General features: G+C 36.2%; 1 pseudogene; it reads right to left on the bottom strand.

The window, feature by feature from the left end:
* The window catches only part of LOC131225635 (probable protein phosphatase 2C 39), a 52616-nt pseudogene extending 47483 nt beyond the window's left edge, over window positions 1–5133 (bottom strand).
* Between the last annotated feature and the right edge of the window lie 9547 nt (window positions 5134–14680).

Raw genomic sequence — 14680 nt, 5'->3', positions numbered from 1 at the left:
TGGAGACCACCTTTGGGCAATGCAGACCATTTATCTAGTGATCCCAAATAACAGAACAGCAATGCCAAAAAACTTCCTCCATTGAACAATCATAACTGTGCAATTGGTAGCCTGCAGGATGATGATTTTGACAGCATACTGCATTTAAGAGGTAAGAAAGAGGCTTGATACATGAACTTTCTGACAAAGATTGCTTATTTATCAAAGAAAAAAGATAGTATCATTAGCGAAATAGACTGTAACATGTCCAACTCCCCTAGTACAAATTAGCATGAATTTTACCAAAGAATTTTTTTCTAATGCCTCTACTCAGAACCTCTTCAACGATGATGGAGAACAATGGGTATGATGCATCCGCTTGACAAATACCTTCAGTAAATTTGAAATATTCACATAGCTCACCATTCACCACCACTGAAAAGAAGCAGTTGACAACCACTTTATGGATTAGGCCAGCCAACTTGATAGAACCAAACTCCCTCATGATCGTAAAGTGCATCCAAACAGTCACAAGGTTTTGCCATATCATGTTTAATAATGACATTTCCAATGCTAGAACGCTTATTCCAGACTTTAAAAAATAATAATAATAAATGTTTGTCCTATACTAGTTTGGAATAATTGCACCCAACATGTTAGTCAACAAAATTTCAAAGACTAATAGTGTGAAATTTCCTAAAATCTGGCGAGCAATTATATTTTGGAATAAGAGCAACAAAAGGAGGTAAACACGAACCTCCATGGAAAATTTCCCAAACCATATTGAAAACATCCATTTTAATGATATTCCCACAACTCAGAAAAGAATCCGCCAGAATGATGGCCATCTGGACCCAGAGCACTATTCCTATCCAAACTGAAAACAGCTTCATGAACTCATTCTCACACTAGGACATTCATAGATTGCAAACGCCAACAGTCAATAATTCTAGTTCATTTACTAAATCTCATCTAGAGATTTCAAACAGATCTTTCCCATTAGCAACCAAATTATTGCATCACAAATATGCACTTTGAGACTTGCAGTTTGGATGATTTAGACTGGGCTAATGACATGTCACATGTACAATTGTAAACTAAATATGCATATATACAAGCTGACACAGCCTGTATTACAAAAATGGACTAACTTATTTAAGTAATTATCTTGACAGCCTGTATTACAAAAATGGACTAACTTATTTAAGTAATTATCATCAAGATAATTCCTATTGTAGCCAGTGATGGCCAGAGGACATCGCAGTTCTAAGATCATCTTTCTAACATATAGATAAACAAACATGTCAAAAAGTTATGGGGTGGAATATCTGCTTACCTGCATAGAAACTAAACACAAGGGTATATATTGATCATCCACCTCTCTTACTGCCGAGTAGTCCTGATGAAAATGCATCTACACTACAAGAAGAGGGAAAAAAAATTGTGGCTGCATTGATACGGTCTAGTATGAATGGCTGCCTACGTACCTAATGTCCGGAAGATTGGGATCAAGCCACTATGTAGTTCTTAATATTTAAATCAGAATATTTTACGCATAAGCAGAGAAAAAATCAAAACAAAACATAATAGAAATGTGTACCTTCTGTTACGCATAAGAAGATGAAAAGCTGAAACAAATCACAATATAAATCTTTGTAGATTAGTCAAGCAAAACTACTAACATGAAACAAACATTAGCTGTCACAACCAACTGTCAAAATCAATTATTTTTGTTTTCAGAAATAACAAAGAGAGAGAGAGAGAGAGAGAGAGAGAGAGAGAGAGAGAGAGAGATCCCTCCATTTAGCTCAATCCATAGTTGTCACAACCTACAAAATAAAATAACAAGAAGAAATTAGTTAATATTTACAATCTTAGTTAAGAAAAACATGTACCTACTCCCATCAGTAAAGTAAATGAGACAAAAAGCAAGTTACAGATATTAAGAAATGAAATATAATTAAATAGCATAATTATAGAAACTTGTGAGACAAGACAGTAGATTCAAAGATTCTTTCATTTCTAGTGTTTGGAACATTTTCCAAAAAAAACTGTAAGCCACTCAATTAAAAACTAATATTCTGATATGCTTCCAGGGTTGTTTCCGTCTCAATTTATTTACACTCCATAGGGAAACAATTGAAACCGAAGTTAAGAAAAACATGTACCTACTCCCATCAGTAAAGTAAATGAGACAAAAAAGCAAGTTACAGATTTTAAGAAATGAAATATAATTAAATAGCATAATTATAGAAACTTTTTCCCTACAGTTCCCAGATTTCAAAGGTCAAGCACATGGAAAAGCATCAAAGGTAAAACCTACCACTCTGTGTAGTTGATCAAGCACATGGAAAAGTTGAGTTCCTAATGCAATAAATGATGGAACTGACATGATATAGTGACATCATACCTGGAAGTACTGATATTAGCAACTTACCACTCTTTGTGTAGTTGATCAATTGAACGGTGATTTCCTTCTGTTCTTTGATAGCATCTCTAATTTTAGAGACAGTTCCTTGATCTGTATCAAGGCCTTGAAGAAACCTACAGCATCAACTGGATCTTATTGTTTAATTGTGGTCTAATAAGGGTGATCTCACAATTTTAGTAGAAAATAAGAAACTAAGGACTGGTTCTCATTCATCAGATTCAAAAGGATTTAAATCCTTTGGGTTCCAAAATGCACTTCATTTGGAACTAGATAATGAATGGCTTGGATATCATGAACTTGTTCCTGGGCAGATTGCGGGCAACTTAACATGCATGAGTCTAATTTATTTGTTAAAACTTGTTGTAAGTCTACCACTGAGCCATGAATGGAGACCCAGCTAAAAAAATCAAACTGTTTTGCAGTAGTCAATTCCTCATGCAGTCTGTTGAAAAGTGTGAATCTTAAGCAAGGTCTTTAATAAGCATGTCAAGAACAAGCAACACTTCAAGACTGATACAGGAACAGAAAGGAAAGGCATAGACTAATCACATTGGAAGCTACAAAATCATGAAACAAGGAAAAACAAACAGAACACATGCATAACACATGGGATCATTGCAAGAAAGATTAGCAAACAAATTATCTAAGTAGCACAGAGCAGTTGTAATTTCAGCTTAATGGCCATGATAGTTAACCAGTATAGAGAATGATAGAACTTTATTTTCAAGGGATGCATAGTTAACTAACTCACTGCCATCTCCACCAATCAGAGTAGTTGCATTTTCAGGTAAATAGCAATGGCAGTCAACCAATATGGAGAATAAACTAAGTATGGTTCAGAACTTTTTTTTTTTTTTTGGAAATCTCACACCTTATTATCAACATCAATCAGAGCATTAAAATATAGATAATATTTAATTTGAAGATGCCAACAAAAAGGGCTAGACTTTTATCTACTAGCCTATGCATGTCAACCTCTAAGATAATTCCCTATATGGCTCCTAAGGAGAGAGGAAAGAACATGAGCCCAATTCTTATATCATTTATTTTGACACCTGATATTGTCCACCAAGGGTTGGGGTATCTTTTTTTAGTTTTAAAGGATTTCTTTATTGAATAGCCTTGAGGGAACTATATAGAGAAAATCACATTTCAGGCTGCCCTTACGCTACAAAAAGGGAGAAAAAAGCTGGTCGATATATCGTACCCCCAAATTCTATGCCTAGTAGGATCACCTTCTTGCCAGAAATTTCAAATCCCTCAATTAAAAGAAAATTTTAAAAAATAAATTAATTAATATTCAAAAGATCTACATCATCAAAGCACAAATGAAAAACATCAGACAAATTTTTTTTAAAATAAAAATAAAAATACTATGAAACGATCTCAACATCAAAATGCAGCTCCAGAAACCCCCAAAATTCGTTGCAGAACACAAATGTGATTCAAAAAACCCTAGAAAACATAATGCAGGTCGATGAAACCCTAACCTTACAATGCGGGAAGATGAGATCAAAAAGATTGCGTTTGCTCTTACCTTAAATCGATAAAACGGGAAGCGAGATAGTAAAAGAAAACGTAGATCCGATGTGAATGCGATAACCAAACGGGTCCGCCTTTGAAAACGTGAGATAGAGATGGAAAATCTGTAGTAGGGTTTTCTGAGAGAATCGAGGGAGCGGGTTGGAGAAAAATTCCAGAGCTTTTACCCTATTGCTGCTGCCGAGTGTTGCAAGAAGGAAAAAAGGAAAGAAGATAAATAAGAGGGGGAGGCAGAGAGAGGCAGAGAGAGGGAGATACTACGGATAGGCCTTTCTGTTTTTGTTTTTTAAAGAAACGGACCTTTTGCCCGCAGCCGTTAAAACGGGCTGCGGGCAAAGGGTAAGCCCATCAGTCGGCTCAGGCCTAATTTGTTGTAGTGTTACCTTTTTCAGGTAACCAACTCCAAATGCACAGGTTAGTTTCAGATTTCCTTTCACTCTTCCTTGCCTGCACTCTATCTCATTATCAACAGAATAGAGTTTCTGTGAGTTGGATGGCTTTCAATAAACCATTTTCACAAGAATTACAAGTCGCTAGTACAGCTCGGCTATCACCCAAGTTTAGAATGTACAGGTCCTTCCCATGAAGAAGCACAAAAGGACACAAGATCCAACACAGACTAAATTAGGTCGATCTTCCATTTCCTATTCAACCATACACATGAAATCATTCTCAGCTTGGGCAAGGGCACGGCAAAGGAAATCGATAGCTCTAAGACGGAAAGATTCACATGAGAAATCCTCATCCAGATAATGGGGAAGCATGGTTGATTTTCTTTCAGCGTCTGAAGTCTCAAATTCATTGGATAAACCACTTTTGACAGTGTTGCCTTTTAATGAACCTTCAAGAGAACTTTTAGATGAACCGGCTTGCTCCATGGTACGCCACTTCAACAAATGCAGGTAAAACCCAATGTTCTCATGCAAAGTTCCTGCCAAAAAGTCAGCTGCATCCCGCCCATTGAATCCATCATACACCCCACAAAATAGCCATCCATTTCCTTCAGAACATACAACTTGGACTCGGTCTTCCCCTGCAGCTCCACCAGTCATTTGGACATCCACAGTATTAAGGAAGCTTGACGATTCAATCCATGTAGGAGTGCTCATGGGTCTCGATAAGATTCGGCCGGTTTCGAGCGCGTCATTCTCTGTTGATATGCTGCCACTTAAGGTAGACATGCTTCTATGGGAAGGAAAATGATATAAAAACCACATGTTATTTATTTATTTTTTCACAAAATTTGCCCTTTTCTAGTCTTCTTTATATATATATATATATATTAGAGAAGTCCCAGACTGTGCATGCAAAAGAGAGCCACATATATCAGTTCCCTATGGAAAATGGATAAAAGATAAAGAGAGGAAAGGAGATTCCACCTTAATTGCTTTCGAGATGACAAAACAGCCCCACAATCAAATGATGCAAAAATATGTATGTTTCAATATGATTGAACTTAGAGAATGACTTTGCTACTTTTGAACTAAAATGGCGACAATTACTAAAAGGAAGCCACCAAACACCCATCCTGATTGATAGAAACACCTAGTGTTCGAGTTGTCAGTGTCACTACAAGTTTCGTTGGCCAAAGATAAAGATATAATGTCGTTATCGCCGATAATATCACCAATAACTAGAAATTCGGGATAAAAGGGAATAACATGAGGAAAACGGTGGAATTTTTCAGTGAAACTTCATGACAAGCCAGAATACATTTGCATATTAGAAAAAAAAAATACAAAAAGTTTGCATTACATAACTGTAGGGCCCACTATGATGTATGTGCCTTATATCCACACCGTCCATCAAATATGACAGCTCCTTTTAAGGCATGATAAATAATAATAATAATAATAATAATAATAATAATAATAATAATAATAATAAATAAATGAACAAGATCCAAATATTAAGTGGACCATACAACATGAAACAAACCATCGTGATTAAATCACCACCACTGCAAACTTCATGGGGTCCACCGAAATGTTTACTTGCCATCCAATCTATTGATATGGTCACAAAGACATGGATGAAGAGACCACACAAATATCAACATAATCCAAAACATTCATGGCCCATGAGAAATTTTATTGGTCAATTACCACTGTTACCCATATTACGGTCCACCTACTATTACGATCTGCTTGATTTTTTGGAGTATGCCCTAAAATGAGGTTTCAAAACAAATAGATGGAGTGGATATAAGGCACATGCATCACAGTGAGCCCCACGGTTAGGGATTCCACCCCTTTAATGGATACATACCCATTAAAGCTGCGCCCGACTTATGTGCCACCCCAAAACATCAATGTGAGTGGGACATATAGCCCACCTTAATGCATGCATTGTATATCCATGCCGTTCATCTATTTTTCCAGCCTAACTTAGAGTGTGGTCTAATAAATGAAGAAGCAATTTCAGGTGGACCATACCATAGCAAACAGTTTGTTGATTATCCAACCTATTAATAAGGCCAAACAGACCTTAGATGAAAGAAAAACAAATATCTATTTGATCTAAAACTTTCATGGCCCACATAATGTTTTTAATAGCCAATAATCATTGTTTCCTATGATGTGGTCTACATGAAAATTATATCTGCTTTATTTTTTGGACCACGCCTAATTTAATTTGAAAAAAAATAGATAGACGGCATGGATATACAATGAATGCATAGATGTGAGTCCTATGATGAGGGTCCCACCCACATCGTTGGTTCTAGGTCTCACCCAAGTCTCGCTCCAAAATCAAAGGCGGATTGCATGTGTGTCACATCATCGATCTCTTTGGTGTGTTGATGTCACCAAGTTCTATTGGCCCCACCATGATGGATGTGTTATATCCACACCGTCCATTCATTTCACAAGATCATTTTAGGGCATTAGCAAAAAAAATGAGTCAAATTAGAATCTCAAGTGGACCATACCACAAAAAGTAGTGAGGACTAAATGTCTACCACTGAAAACTTCTTAGGGGCTTTCAAATTTGGTTCTACTTAATATTTTGCATCAGTACATAAAATGTTTGGTAAAAACTGATGTAGAGTGTGGATATACAAAAATAAAAATTAAAAAAAAAATGCATCAAGGTGGGCCTCGCACATTAAGGGTAACTCTCACTAAAGTATTACCAACGTAACACCTAATCCACTTACCTTAAGAAACAAATTGCATACTAGGCATATGATAGTGCAAATTCTGTGGGGACCAACATGATTTGGATGTCTTATCCAAACCGTCCATCCTTTTTTGAAGGAAATTTTATGGATACATGCCAAGAATTAAACATATCAAAACCCTAAGTGGACCACACCATAGGAAACAATGTGAATTAAACACCTACCATTGAAACTTCTTCAGGGCCACAGAAATTTTGAATCAAGCTGATATTTGTGTTATCCATTCATCCTTGCCTTTGTATCCTTATAAAAAGGTTTGATGACAAATAAACATCATTGTGGGCCCTAGGAAGGTTTCAACGATGGAAATCATTATTCTCACTATTTCTTGTGGTGTGGTCCATTGGAGCTTTGGATATGCTTTGATTTTGGGTTTAGGCCGTAAAATGAGTTGGAAAAAAGGATGGACGGCGTGGATAAATCACATACATTCAAGGTGGGCCCAAGAGAGTTTACTTGGTAGAATAAAGCATACTGAGTATATCAGTATGCAATCGGCTTCCACCCTTCGAAGCTTAAAAAACCATTTACATGGGAGAGAATTTTGCCGAAGAAAGGGGGATTTTCGAAAGGGAGTTTTCATTTAGACTGAAAACTCTCCCATCTCAGAAAGGGAAATTTTTTGACTTAGGGATTCAAAACCCTGAATCCAACCCAAATCGGGAAGAAATCCCCAAAATCTCAGATTTTTTGCTGAAATCATCCATCATGTGAAAGTCTTCCAATTAAAAGAAGAAAAGGGAAATTTTGATATTTTTCTTACCTCTATCAAACAGGGAACTATCAATTGATGTTAAATTCTCTTCTTCCGAGTTCCTATAACCAGGTATTACCGAAATCAAAGATTTTCTTTTTGTTAACTTTTTTCCAATTTTTACGTATTTACATAAGAATATAGTCGATATTTTCGGTGAGAATCTGAATCATCAACAAGAACAAAAATTTTGCCGATATTTTGTAGAGCAATGAAACTTTGGGGTTTCGGTGTCGCCAGTGTAGCGACAACAATATTATCGGCGATATTTCTATAATATCGCCGACAATTTAAACACTGGAAACACCCACCTTTTCCACATTTGGAAATACAATAGTTCAAAGCTGCACTTACATAACCAAAAGTAAAAAAATAGAACTGCACCTATCAATCCTAATTTCCTTCGTCTTGAAAACGTCCAAGCTGACCTACAAACAAAGGTGAGGCAAAGGTCACCTAACAAGCAACAATTTGCAAACAATGGTTCAAGGGATTGTTGATTTCCTTTTTAGTTTGTAATTTTGTGCTATCTTGGCATGTCTTTTAATAAATTCATTGTTATCTTTCAAAAAAGAATGATAGAAACAAATACATCAAGGCACAAGTTAATGGTGTTATGCAAAATGGAACACACCAACAACAAACACATTTCAAATATGTAAAATGGTGTTATGTTCATTGATGGGAACTGTCAATTATATTTGCATTTGCTCATCATTCCATGCAATGTATTCGCACATATTTCAAGTTAGCTTGCACACATTTCATTTGCAGAAACAAAGATTGATGCTTAAAATAAGTATAGCGAGCATTTCAGAGCAATTGGAAAATGTAATTCAGAAGCTTAGAATGCTTCCCGTGTAGAAGAAAATCTCATGGAAAAGGTAAATACTCTTAATTATGCAAATCGAACTAAATTATGCATGGTTAAATTATATCTTTTGAGAAGCCAATTTTATAGGTAATGTGGAGGTGAATCTACATCCTCCGTTAAACACAACTATTTTTTTTATATATACAGAGAACTTCAATAGCACAATAGTTAATAAACTTTTATGAAGTGGTGCATAAGGACCAATAAGACATAATGCATTGGGACCTCAGACCTATCGTGCCAATGTACATGATCTTTATTGCCCACGCATATGCGCTTAGCAAAGCTCAACAAAGATATATAAGTAAAGGGAAATTCAAAGTAAAAAAGCAATGTCCATAAATAATAATAATAATAAATGAAGATATTATCAGATGCAGGAAAAAAAATCAACACTGCAATTAGACTTGATTCAAAATTTTTGGAAGAGATTCAAGATTCTTAAGAAAGAAAAAAAATCTTTGGTTTTTTAAAACAAGTGTTTTCCTTTTTATTCTTTTTTCTTTTTTGACTTTTCATAAACTATATATAATCATTCTTGAATAAGTTGTGAATTAATCAATCATCATCGTATCCTTGTCCTAGCTTTTAGGAATCCTCTTCCGACAATCATTCAGATCAAATGCCCTATCTTCGCTAAAACAAACCTGCAGTTGGTATTGTATTATGACCCCACTAGATTTTTAAAGAACATCTTCCTCTGAAATACAACATCCAAGTCCATTTAAGTACAAAGATCATACCACAGTTCTTCAAAAGCCATGATATTTAAGACCATCATCTCGTAAAGGCTTTATTGCCCTTATGAGATGAAATTACAGCATTCAGGGTATAGACTGATTGAGCAAAAGATGTATGCTTTGATCTGCAAAAGAAATAGAGTCTGATGTGAACCAATGCAAGCATGTGAGTATTGATGCCTATGAATAGAACTCCATTGGGAATGAAATACTTGACGCAACTATAATTACTGAAGAATAAAGAAAAAAGAACGACTTATGGAAAGGTTGGGCTACTCTTTCTATTACGATTACTGGTGACCATCTCAGTCACCTATCATTTGGGAAGTTACAACGTACACACATCAGAGGGTAACCCATGTTACATAATGCATCAAGCACCTTCTTCCTCAAGAGGATAACTGTTTCGAATCCTCGGAACTTCTTTGGACTCCTCACAGAGACTTCTCGAATCCACTAGGAAAGAAAGTAAGAAAATAGAAATAAATTCTAATAAAATTGAAATTGATTGATCAATGCCTAAAAACGAGTTCACAACCCTTTAAATAGGGATACCAAGCAAGGAGAAAGAAATCAGAATCAAACTACAACTAAAACTCCTAGAGTTCATGACTTACTATAAATAATAAACTTATTATTTATAGACGGTCGTGATGTCTACTAGTACGCAAGGTTTCCGGCCAAAAATAGTAAGTGTCCTATTTGACTTCACCAAACCGTTCTCCTAATTTTTCTAAGCTCTTTTCATGTTGGACACAACTCCTAAAGCCCAATGGATGAAGAGTTATAATCAAACTAAAACTTACTATTTATAGTAAAAACAAAATTAAAACAAGGAAACGACTGTCAATCAAGGGGTTTTTTGCAATTCCGGGCATCGCAACTCGGCATAGCAGGGTTGGTTGGCTAAAGTAGCTCGTTCTACCCCAAAATCATATATTTTACGTCAGATAACTCATTCCGGATTGCGAGATATGCCCGATCTAAGGTCTGATGGTCCGGATCACTTCTGTCGCCGACCGGGCCTTTTCTGATCCATCTTGGCCATGAAACTGTCCGCGACCCGCTCTACATCAGAACCCATGTTACATAATGCATCAAGTGGCAAGAAAGTGTAGTACCTGTTTCACTCTTTGCAACACATCTATTGTAAGAACAGCTAAGTAGCCAGGAAGATGATGTTGGAACCATGGATGTTGATGAATCTCAGGAATTGTCATTAGCTTAATTCGATCCACAACAAGGATCCAGGTGATCAAATCACTTTACTCCAACAGACAAATGGCTAGGAAGGGTGCATTTTCCATTCTGATGACAAAGAAGGTAACAAGCATATGAAACAACTTGCATTTAAAAATACTGCATGTAGTAACAATTAGGGATTTTCAAATCTTACAAGGAGAAGAGCTACTCATTTGCAATGCTCTTTGTGATACAACTCTCTCAGTACTCTTCTGAGTTGTTGCTTCCATCTCTCCCTCTTGAATTTATCTAATCTCATGCAGAGCTAAGAAAATTCATAGAAAACTACACTCTTCCCAAATGCTTTCAGATTCTTATGAAGAAACTGCCAAAACAGAAAAAGGTCCAATTTCCATCATTTAATAGTCACCACAGAATATGAAGACAAATCAAGACAAAGTAACTTCTAATATGACTTGGCATTACTAGCCCATTCTACTTTGCTTTTTGCATTTTTTTGAGAACCTAAGAATATATGTTTTCCTAGATTTCAAGCGACATTAACAGTATTCTAGCACCTGCTAGTTGCTGTTAGAGACAAAAAACTCAAAAAGAATCCTTCTCTAGGCTTGAACGAACCAATATCTCCTTGGCTCCCTCATGTTTCTTTCTCAGCATGTTAAATACTTGCATAGACAACATCAGCATCCTCCACAGATCTTTCACTACATCTTACCAACAGTACCCACAGATTACCCACAGATTTTGTAATTTCAGTCCTAAAGAATTCAGTTTAGCCAAGAGGAAGTGACAAAAAAATAATGATGAAACCTTAGCATTCATAGTGAGAAGTAGTTGGCAAATAGCATATGCGCTATTTTCCAGTTCCACCTTGAAACTAATGCAATTGCAATTTGAAGCACAGACCTTCAATTTGAATGCTACGGGATGAAATACAATTTGGTCATCTTCACTTCTTTGAGATATAACTACAATTCAAGTTGATAATGCATCCAAATGCACCCTAAATGTAATATGAAATCTGTAATTCACCCTGAATAAACGGTCACAATCAACATAAATATCTGCCAAGGGTACAGCTGGGAAAACACTTCATAGAAATCCTACAAAGAGAGTTGCATAATAGCATTGTCTTTCACACAGTAAGTCATATATACTATATTCCTATTCCATTAAGTCATGTATTCCACATGCCTATAGTATGAATATGGAAAGATAAAAAAGAATATGGACAGCCATAAAAAAAAAAAAACCCCAATTTGGGGTCCATATTCAAATCTGAAAAACCCTAAAATCCCCAAATCCCTAAATGAGGGTCCACATCGAATCGGGAATCCATAAATTACTAAATCTCCAAATTCCTAAATCGGCATTGAGAGAGAGAGAGAGATACCTCACGTTCATGAATGTCTCCAACCGAGCTTCAGAGGGAGAGAGAGAGAGAGAGAGAGAGAGAGGATTGGCTCTGGGAAGTTCCTACGTAGGGATTAAAACTGGGGTCCACCGTGATGTTGATTAGAAATCTAACCCGTCCATTCATTTTTCGAGCTCATTTTAGAACACTCGAACAAAAATTAGGAGAATCCAAGACTCAAGTGGGCCATAGGAGATGAAACAATGAGGAAAGGAATGTCTACCGTTGAAACCTCCCACCTTGATGTTTATATGCCATCCAAACCGTTTATAAGGTCATTTTCACTGGGATGAATTAAAAAGACCAAAAACTTAGACCGATACAAATCTTTTGTGACCATTGAAATGTTTCAATGGTGGTCAGTAAATCCCCATTCTTTCCTCTCGTGTGGCCCATTTGAATTTTGGATCCATATAATTTTTGGTCTAATGTACTAAAATGAGCTCAAAAAATGGATGGATGGGTTAGATTTCTTACAAACATTGCAGTGGGCCCAACACAATCCTTGCGCGGGAACTTAACACGACTCTTCGAACGCTGATGCTCCTTTAGCTCTGAGTTATACAAACAGTTCAAAGGATATCAAAGTTAAATGGGCATATCTACATCGTTCATAAATTTGGAGATATCATTTTAGATTTCGACCCCAAAATTGAGTAATTTCCAAAGCTCAACTGGACTACACCACAAATATCAATGCGACAATGATTCTGACCGTTAAAATATTCATAGGGCATAGCATAACGTTTACTTTCCATACCATCTATTCATAAGGTTACACAGACCTAGATGAAGAGAAAAAACAAAAATCATATTGATCCAAAATTTATGTGACCCCCGAAAGGGTTTCAATGGCAGGCGTTCAATCCTCCATTATTTTTACAGTTTGGTCCACTTAATTTTTGGATGTCTTATTTTTTGGAACATGTATTATGACTAAGTCATAAAGTGGATGGACAGTTTGAATATAACTCATATCTCATAATGGGTCCCACATCCGAATTAGGTGCACAATGGGCTGTGGGCGAGGATTAGTGAGGTGTCTATTGACGGTGTTCTGTGGCCCCATCATGATGTATGTGTCTTATCCATGTCATCCATCCATTTTTCTAGAATATTTTATGGCATGAGCATAAAAATTAGGTAGAAATAAATCTCGTATCAACCACACAGAAAGAAAGAGTGGTGATTGAACATTCATCGTTAAAAACTTTTTAGGTGCCACAAAAGTTTTGGATTAATCTAATATTTGTGTTCTCTCTTCATCCTGGTGTGCGTGATATGATCAAACAAATAAACATTATAGTGAACTTTGGGAAGTTTTTAATGGGGGGCTTTCAATCTCTACAATTTTCTTGTGGTGTGGTCCACTTGAGATTTGGATCTCCCTCATTTTTTGTATTAATATCTATAATGATATGAAAAAGTAAATAGACGGCTTAGATAGAACACATATATTATGTGGGGCCCATGGAACATGTCAATAGCCACTGACGCTATCAGTACCCAATCAACATCTTCCCACCCCACATGGAGCCACATAAGGACGATCCAATCAGGGGCTCATGAAGCCCACTATGATATATTTTGTTTATGCACTCTGTTGATCCATTTCTACCATTCATTTAATGACATGATTCCAAAAAGGAGGTAGATCGAAGCTTTGAGTGGAACACACCACGTATTAATGGTAGACGCCTAATTTCTATTGTTTTCTATGGTGTGGTCCACTTGGGCCTTCGATCTGCCTCCTTTTTTGGTTCATCCCCTAAATTGAGCTTTAAAAATGGATGGACAACTTAGATAAAACACATATATTAGAGTGGGCCTCATATAACACTAGTTTTTAGTGCACTTGCAATCAAGGTTTAATTACTTGATGGTTTCGCGGACTTATTATGAATCGCCGCCGATGGCTAGAAGCCATCGGGAAAAGCACTACACGTCCGTCGACATTGGTCAAATTTTATTTTATTTTTCGGTAATGAGAGTATTTGTTTTATTATTTTGCATTATATCGAAATATTTTGTATTGTTCTAACACCCCACAACGCCCCCCCCACGGGACATACATATCCCGTACTTTCAATGACGAAAATCTGAAAGGGCAAAATGAGGAAATTTAGTTAGAAAAAGTAAAAAAAGGAAAATAAATCCAGAAAGGCATAGTTCAAGTAAGGCAGTTGTGGAAGTCACGATGTTTCCAGATCCTTCAATCATGATCAAACTTTAGATAGAACTTCCCTTAAACACTCCTCAAAGATATCATAACCCCTTGAAGAGTCGAAGAAAAAAAAATGGTCAAGATCCCAATAATCCAAAGCATTGAAATCTAAACCCCGAATCATACAGACGGACTGACACAAAAGCTTTTTCATTTCATTTCTTCCACGATATTTATATTTTCTTTTAAAAAATAAAAATAAAAAGGTGCACATGCATGTATATAAATAAATACAAAAAATAATAATAATAAATCAATCCATCTCTATAGGTTGCATGACTTAAGCATCCCTTCTCTGAAGTACATAATCAACAATAACCGCAGCCTGCTACCTAGGT

Source organism: Magnolia sinica, chromosome 2 (genome assembly GCF_029962835.1).
Source record: "Magnolia sinica isolate HGM2019 chromosome 2, MsV1, whole genome shotgun sequence".
Taxonomy (NCBI): Eukaryota; Viridiplantae; Streptophyta; class Magnoliopsida; order Magnoliales; family Magnoliaceae; genus Magnolia; species Magnolia sinica.
The sequence above is the reverse complement of the archived record's forward strand: the minus strand, read 5'-3'. Positions and strand labels throughout refer to the sequence as shown.